Source organism: Bos grunniens, chromosome 29 (assembly GCF_055505025.1).
Source record: "Bos grunniens cultivar Pamir isolate PY7600 chromosome 29, Bosgru_T2T1.0, whole genome shotgun sequence".
NCBI classification, from domain to species: domain Eukaryota; kingdom Metazoa; phylum Chordata; class Mammalia; order Artiodactyla; family Bovidae; genus Bos; species Bos grunniens.
Genome location: NC_141193.1, coordinates 47,863,349 through 47,872,605, shown reverse-complemented (window position 1 = coordinate 47,872,605; position 9,257 = coordinate 47,863,349). Strand labels below are relative to the sequence as shown.

Sequence of the window (9,257 nt, the reverse complement as noted above, 5' to 3'; positions counted from 1 at the left end):
TACCAGAGAATGTTCAAACTATTGCACAATTGCTTTCATCTCACACACTAGCAAAGTAATGCTCAAAATTCTCAAAGTAAGGCTTCAAAAGTACACAAACCAAAAACTTTGAGATGTTCAAGCTGGATTTAGAAAAGGCAAAGGAACCAGAGATCAAATTGCCAACATCCATTGGATCATAGAAAGAGCAAGAGAATTCCAGAAAAACATCTACTTCTGCTTTATTGACTATGCTAAAGCCTTTGACTGTATGGCTTACAGCAAACAGTGGAAAATTCTTAAAGAGATGGGAATAACAGATCACCTGAGCCAGCTCTTGAGAAATCTGTATGTATGTCAAGAAGTAACAGTTAGAACTGGACATGGAACAACAGACTGGTTCCAAATCAGGAAAGGAGTAAATGTCAAGGCTGTTTATTGTCACCCTGCTTATTTAATTTAAATGCAGAGACCATCATGCAAAATGCCAGACTGGTTGAAGCACAAGCTGGAATCAAGATTGCCAGGAGAAATATCAATAACCTCAGATATACAGATGACACCTCCCTTATGGCAAAAAGCAAAGAACAACTAAAGAGCCTCTTGATGAAAGTGAAAGAGGAGAGTGAAAAAGCTGGCTTAAAACTCAGCATTCAAAAAGCTAAGATCATGGCCTCCAGTCCCATTTCTTCATGGGTAATGGATGGGGAAAGAATGGAAACAGTGACAGACTTTATTTTCTTGGGCCCCAAAATCACTGTAGAGGGTGATTGCAGTCGTGGAATTAAAAGATGCTTGCTCCTTGGAAGAAAAGCTATGACAAACCTAGACAGCATATTAAAAAGCAGAGACATTACTTTACGGACAAAGGTCCATCTAGTCAAAACTATGGTTTTCCCAGTAGTCATTTATGATTGTGAGAGTGGGGCCACAAAGAAAGCTGAGTGCCAAAAACTTGATGCTTTTGAACTGTGGTGATGGAGAAGACTCTTGAGAGTACCTTGGACTACATTGAATCCAACCAGTCAATCCTAAAGGAAATTAGTCCTGCATAGTCATTGAAAGGACTGATGCTGAAGCTGAAGCTCCAATACTTTGGCTACTTTTGGGGAAGACTAACTCATTGGAAAAGACCCTGATGCTGAGAAAGATTGAAGGTAGGAGAAGGAGGAGACAACAGAGGATGGGATGGTTGGATGGCAACACTGACTCAATGACATGAGTTTGAGCAAGCTAAGGAATTTGGTGATGGACAGGGAAGCCTGGCATGCTGCAGTCCATGGGGTCACAAAGAGTCGGACACAACTGAGCAACTGAACTGACTGTCTGACAACAGATGTATTATGCTTAACACTGATGACTCTAAAGATCAGTCTATTTTAATCAAACTAACAAGTTTAAGCCACTTTCAATACCAGATATCAGCTTAGTACTGAATACTTTTCAAATGATATTAACCTGAAATTCGTTCTGGCTGGATAATTTTGTTTCTGAGGATATAAATGCTTAATTTCCTTTAAGTCAAATAGATAGAGATCTTTTATAGATTACTTTGGCAATACCACACAGCTACAACACACATGTAGACATGTACAAACACACAAAGCACAGAGACCTCATAGTTACCATTTAAAAATTTCACCCCTGTGTCTGTCCTGGTACCAAAGCCATTGCTGTCATACCTAACCTTTCTAGTTACATGTTTATTTATGTCTTTTAGCAATTTGTCTCCAAATGCTGCCCTTTCCACAACCTTCTAAATATTCCATTTGCTCTGTGTCTTAAATGAAATCATGTCTTTCTACTCAAGAAACCACTGTGTTTCCAATAGCACATCTAAAACTCTAATTCCCATCCCTCATATTTATACAGAAAGATAGTTAGTTACTATTACATCTTACAAACATAACTTCCTCCTCTTTTAACAAAATTACCAGCTCCAGGGGTGTTTATATCACCTAGAAACTATTTTCCCACCATATTTAAGTAATGCCCAATCTAGTCCCATCCTCCCCACCTCATGAATATTTTTTTTTTTAAACAGGGCAAGAGAAGTTCTGCAGAGAATTTAGCAGGCTTCTGGTCCAAATTCTGGCTTGCTTTTGGCAGATCTGAAGCTGGAAAGACCTTGTTATGATGAGGAGCCTTCTAAGATACTTCTAAAAGGAATGTCTAATAATGAAGGTTGGGACTTGGCATCCTGGGAGCCTACTCACCAGAGAGTAAGACTCTAAAACACTTGTAAATGCCACCAGAAGTTTGCAGCCGTACCCAAACACTGAGTAACATCCATAGGTCCAGGTAAATGATCTCTCCATTCAGGTCATCTCCTCTAATCTGTCTTTGACTCTCTACGCAAGGAAACCCCAGGTGCTGCAGGCGTGTGTGTTGCTCACCCAGGCAACTTTTCAGGTGACCTTCTTCTAACCCCTGCTCTCATTCTTACCAACTCCAGTAACCAAAAGATTACTCACTAAATGCCCTCAATGTTCAGAGTTTTCATATTAACAATATTTCTAACTCTACCAGAGACACTAGCTGCTATACTTTCATTGACACTTAGCAGCTGCTGCTGCTAAGTCGCTTCAGTGGTGTCCGACTCTGTGCGACCCCATAGACAGCAGCTCACCAGGCTCCCCCGTCCCTGGGATTCTCCAGGCAAGAACACTGGAGTGGGTTGCCATTTCCTTCTCCAATGCATGAAAGTGAAAAGTGAAAGGGAAGTCGCTCAGTCGTGTCTGACTCTTCGCGACCCCATGGACTGCAGCCTTCCAGGCTCCTCCATCCACGGGATTTCCCAGGCAAGAGTACTGGAGTGGGGTGCCATTGCCTTCTCCTTCATTGAGATTAGAATCTAATTAAAGTTAGATTAAACCACTAGATTAAGATCTAAACAGTAAATTCACCAGCATTAAAGTTCTAACTTTCCAATCTTTTTTATATTTTTATGATATATAAGGACTTTTAGACGATGTTTTGCAATCTCTTTAATCCAGTCCTATCCCTTTTAATTTATCCACGTACATTTTATATTTTGCTTTTCAAATGGATGTATTACATTCTTAAACTTTTATTGGGCTATAGATGATTTACAATGTTGTATTAGTTTCTACTGTAAAGTAAATCAGTTAAACATATATACATGCCTACTCTTTTTTAGATTCTTTTTCCATATAAGTCTTTACAGAGTTGAGAAGTGTTCCTTTGGCTATAGAGTAGGTCCTTATTAGTTATCTACTTTATATATGCTTTATACTTTGTAATTCATCACTGTAATCACTCCATTTAAAATGGAGTGTTGCACCTGCAACATTTTACTCCTCTGTCATATTTGCCTTGACTTGCCCAAACAGACAGAAACACAATTAGGAACATATTAAATTTTGTTCAAAATTGATTTTCTGATCAAAATAATATCAACTAGACCAAACATTTTTGCCTTCAAAGAACACCTAATACTACCTAAAAATCCTACTTCAATTCGGTGTTCCCATTACATGAAAAGGACTTACTTGATAGCTAAGTTAGTAAAGAATCTGCCTGCAATGCAGGAGAGCCCAGTTGGATTCCTGGGTCAGGAAGATCCACTGGAGAAGGGATGGGCTGCCCACTCCAGTACTCTTGGCCTTCCCTTGTGTGTTCAAAATTCTCCAAGCCAGGCTTCAACAATACATGAACTGTGCACTTCCAGATGTTCAAACTGGTTTTAGAAAAGACAGAGGAACCAGAGATCAAATTGCCAACATTCGCTGGATCATCGATAAAGCAAGAGAGTTCCAGAAAAACATCTATTTCTGCTTTATTGACTATGCCAAAGCCTTTGACTGTGTGGATCACAATAAACTGTGGAAAATTCTGAAAGAGATGGGAATACCAGACCACCTGACCTGCCTCTTGAGAAACCCATATGCAGGTCAGGAAGCAACAGTTAGAACTGGACGTGGAACAACAGACTGGTTCCAAATAGGAAAAGGAGGACGTCAAGGCTGTATATTGTTACCCTGCTTATTTAACTTATATGCAGAGTACATCATGAGAAATGCTGGGCTGGAAGAAGCACAAGCTGGAATTAAGGTTGCCAGGAGAAATATCAATAACCTCAGATATGCAGATGACACCACCCTTATGGCAGAAAGTGAAGAACTAAAGAACCTCTTGATGAAAGTGAAAGAGGAGAGTGAAAAAGCTGACTTAAAGCTCAACATTCAGAAAACTAACATCACGGCATCTGGTCCCATCACTTCATGGCAGATAGATGGGGATACAGTGGAAACAGTGGCTGATTTTATTTTTTTATTTTTTGGCTCAAAATCACTGCAGATGGTGACTGGAGCCATGAAATTAAAAGACTCTTACTCCTTGGAAGGAAAGTTATGACCAAGCTAGACAGCTTATTGAAATTACTTTGTCAACAAAGGTCCATCTAGTCAAGGCTATGGTTTTTCCAGTAGTCATGTATAAATGTGAGAGTTAGACTATGAAGAAAGCTGACCACCGAAGAACTGATGCTTTTGAACTGTGGTGTTGGAGAAGACTTTTGAGAGTCCCTTGGACTGCAAGGTGATGAAACCAGGCCATCCTAAGAGAGATCAGTCCTGGATGTTCATTGGAAGGACTGGTGTTGAAGCTGAAACTCCAATACTTTGGCCACCTGATGCAGAGAGCTGACTCATTTGTAAAGACCATGATGCTGGGAAAGATTGAGGGCAGGAGGAGAAGGGGATGATAGAGGATGAGATGGTTGGATGGCATCACTGACTCAATGGACATGGGTTTGGGTAAACTCTGGGAGTTGGTGATGGACAAGGAGGCCTGGCATGCTGCAGTTCATGGTGTCACAAAGAGTTGGACACGACTGAGCAACTGAACTGAACTGAACTATGGCTCAGCTGGTAAACAATTCTCCTGCAGTGCAAGAGACCTGGGTTTGATCTCTGTATTGGGAAGATCCCCTGGAGGAAGGGAAATTCTACCCACTCCAGTGTTCTGGCCTGGAGAATTCCATGGACTATACAACCACTTTCACTTTTACTTTCTTTTCATTACATGGAATGATAGCCTCAACAGATTATCTCCTCCTATAAGCAATCCTTGATGAAAGTGAAAGTGGAGAGTGAAAAAGTTGGCTTAAAGCTCAACATTCAGAAAACGAAGATCATGGCATCTGGTCCCACCACTTCATGAGAAATAGATGGGGAAACAGTGGAAAGAGTGTCAGACTTTATTTTTCTGGGCTCCAAAATCACTGCAGATGGTGACTGCAGCCATGAAATTAAAAGACGCTTACTCCTTGGAAGGAAAGTTATGACCAACCTAGATAGCATATTCAAAAGCAGAGACACCACTTTGCCAACAAAGGTCCGTCTAGTCAAGGCTATGGTTTTTCCTGTGGTCATGTATGGATGTGAGAGTTGGACTGTGAAGAAGGCTGAGCACTGAAGAATTGATGCTTTTGAACTGTGGTGTTGGAGAAGACTCTTGAGAGTCCCTTGGACTGCAAGCAGATCCAACCAGTCCATTCTGAAGGAGATCAGCCCTGGGATTTCTTTGGAAGGAATGATGCAAAAGCTGAAACTCCAGTACTTTGGCCACCTCATACGAAGAGTTGACTCATTGGAAAAGACTCTGATGCTGGGAGGGACTGGGGGCAGGAGGAGAAGGGGACGACAGAGGATGAGATGGCTGGATGGCATCACTGACTTGATGGACGTGAGTCTGAGTGAACTCCGGGAGTTGGTGATGGACAGGGAGGCCTGGGGTGCTGCGATTCATGGGATCGCAAAGAGTCGGACACGACTGAGCGACTGATCTGATCTGATAAGCAATCCTGATCCTGACTACTCACAATCAGCAGAGAGGCTGACCATAGAGGGCATTGATTCTACCAGGAAAGAAACTCTCACCTCCCTACCACCCGCACTGCCATATGCATATGTGTTCACATGGTCACCTGTGGGGAATGACAGAAATTTGCGAGTGATTTAAATTCCTCCCTCTCTCTCTTCTTCAGCAAGTCCTGTCATTTCAGCTCCTCTCTCTGATCTCATGTCTACTCTACCTGTCCAGAGCTGCCACCTATTTCTGGGTCCACTCTTCTCCTCAGGAACTAAGTACAAGCTAGGCTGTCCAGGTCCAAGCTTGCTTCATTTTGCCTACACTCTGTAAAGAAACTCGGCTTCTACTTTTTTACATAGCAAGTAACCTAACCTAATTCAGCCATGCCAACTACCTCTCCTTGATTTTCTTCTGTAAGTCACATAGGCCTTGGTGCCACCGCTGAGCAGAACCAAGAATGTTACACTTCACTATAGTGTGGGTCTAATTTCAGAGGAGCATAAAATTCAAAACTATGAATGCCTTAAGCGTGAAGAAGTTTCTCATTAGGAAAGAATGCTTTTCTCCATGGAATTCACATGGCTTAAACAATAAGAATCCAAGGGACTCAGTTTGTATATGCATCCCCTACCACAAACAAAAAGACATATTTTCTTTAAATTAAGGGTTTTATTTCATTTAGCGAGCTACTTAATTGAAGAGATCATGCCAAGATTTTAGTAATAAATGCCATCCATTATCTACCGTGAGTTTTTAATAAAGTTGGCATTAGTAAAAGACATACAATCTAAAACTAAAAATATTTCTAAGTTCATACAATTCAGTACAATACTCTCTCACCACACACACACAAAAATAATAATAATGTTTAACATTATGCCAAAAGGAAGTTAAGTTGTTATCGATATAAATGAATGGAACAATTTGTTTTAATAAGAATATCCTTCAACATATAAGCTTGGTTTGTTCATCAGAAAAATGGAGTCCTAGAGATTAACTGGGAGAAGGCAATGGCACCCCACTCCAGTACTCTTGCCCGGAAAATCCCATGGATGGAGGAGCCTGGTAGGCTGCAGTCCATGGGGTCGCTAAGAGTTGGACATGACTGAGCGACTTCACTTTCACTTTCCACTTTCATGCATTGGAGAAGGAAATGGCAACCCACTCCAGTGTTCTTGCCTGGAGAATCCCATGGACGGAGAAGCCTGGTAGGCTGCAGTCTATGAGGTTGCACAAAGTCAGACACGACTGAAGCGACTTAGCAGTAGAGATTAACTGTTTTGCAAACTGTGTAAGCATTGACTTGCTCCTTCCAAGTACCCACACCATTGTCCCTCACATTGAAAGGGTTTTGATACCTACGTGTAATCTATGTTCTATTTCCCTTAAAATCTTTTTATCCTCCACTTCCTTCCCTGGGTGGGGTATATCTGAAAAAGATCATATGGTCAGCTTTTAGTGGAAAGGGCTTTGAAGATGTTTCTCACAGAAAGTGCTGACTTGCCCAAAAATCCAGGCACAAGTTCTTACTAACAAAGGAGCTGAAACCAGCCAAGATCTTCAGCGGAAGCAGATCGTGTGCAGAAAGCACCTTCCTGTTTTCTCCTTTGCTTCCTGGAGCAGCTCAGCCAGATTCCTTTCCATGTCCTCAGCCTGCTGGAGACCTTGGCAGAGCTCACAGAGGATCAAAGCTCCCAGGGTGGCTGCCTCCAGGGTGCCCTCCATGTCCACATTGATCATGTGCACAGGCTGGACAGTCTCCTCTTCTCTGGCACATGGCTCTGCCACCACCTTGAAATAGACTCTCTCCTTACAGGTGAAGGTGACGTTGGAGGGATCTCTGCACCCTTGAAATCTTTCTGGATGGGACTTGATTTTCTCATTTTTTCCCCCAAGATTTGTAAGACTCCCTTCCTTTGGTCTTTACAGGAAAGGTCCTTGTGCATCTTCTTGTATGAAGTTGAGCATAACACATCACTGGTTGGTTGGATGCCAGCCTTGGGAGCTTACTCAGGATACTGCCCGAAAAGGCCTGACACTGAAGCCTTTCCTCTTGAAGATGCGTCAGGCTCCCTTGCTCCTATTCACATTACTCATATAGACCACCGCCACCCTGAGGGGACAGGAAGGCATGATGGTGCTCATTGGGACTCCAGCCAGACTGATAGATTTCAGGGGCTGAGGGGGACTCTGAAGCCATAGAGAAGATCAGCTGGGTCCTGTTCTTCCAAGCAGTGTTAATGTTAAGGAACAAAACCTTATTTATATGGAGTCACCTCCCCGCATTGTGGAGAGGGAACTCTTGATTGGTAATTGGGTTAAATCTTGAGTGATTGGGTTTTTGCTTTTCAGTATTAAATTAACTGAATTTGGATAGGGGCTCTCACCAGAGAAGTGAATCCAATCTAGTCATCAGAACAATCTGGTGATTAAATCACCCTCTACTGCAATGACTTGCCTACTCGCCCACCAGCATCATGCAACCTCCAGTTAAATCTGTTGTGCTGGTGTGTATGGGGCTAAGATCAGTTAGATAAAACAACTACTCAACCTGCCTGCCTATCACAGGCCTCTCCAAAAACCTAAGGAATGTATACGGAAAACGTCTTTGAAATTTCCAAACCTACTAATTCAATGATACAAAGAATCACAATGGCTGTTCTCTACTTCTCATGTATGGTTGATATCCCAGAGTGTAGTTGTGTTAAATCATATGAAGATATCTGTAGTTGTGCCCATCAATCAATAAATTGATTTGCCATTGTCAAAAGCAACCTCTGGATAACAGGCCTGCCAATGGTGTTTCACAAGTTGCAAGAACATCACATTTTCTCCATTGGCTTTTTCTCAATTCATAATGATTCTGAAGACAGCAATGTGAACTCCCTCTCCCTTAACATGTCTCCAAGAGCAGCTCTGTCTGAGCACTCCATACTCACAACAGAAGACTTTTCATTACATTTCATGATACAGATGTCAAAATTGGAAACGGGGCCCTTCACTTTGAAATGGCACAGGAGAAAGATCTCTTCATAGAGCCACAGACTGAATGTTCCCATGAATCTGTCTGTTGCAGTAATTCTCACATTGCAAAGAGTCCTCCATCAATAAGTATCCCAAGTCTACTCAAAGTTTCATTCCCGAGACCCACAGCATCAGCATCGACCAGCAGCTTGTTCACAGCAGAAATTGGGGCCCTGGATCACTGAATCGGATTCTCTGGGAGTGAAGCCCAAACATCTGGAAAGTACAAAGCCCTTCAGATGACTGTGATGGGCTCCAAAGTTTCAGAGCAACTAACTCAAAGCAGAGGCTTCTGAAACTTGGATGGACATTGATAGTCCCTGGGAAGGCATCCAAAGCCCTGCCTCTAGATGGGAGATGGGATTTCTGAAGAGAAAAGCCAGATTAGAGAAAAGGCCAGGCATAACTGAAAAGGTAGT

General features: G+C 42.2%; 1 pseudogene; it reads right to left on the bottom strand.

Moving 5' to 3' along the window:
* Positions 1-7,374: 7,374 nt before the first annotated feature.
* LOC147342627 (RNA polymerase II subunit A C-terminal domain phosphatase SSU72 like protein 3 pseudogene) lies at positions 7,375-8,052 on the bottom strand (annotated as a pseudogene).
* Between the last annotated feature and the right edge of the window lie 1,205 nt (positions 8,053-9,257).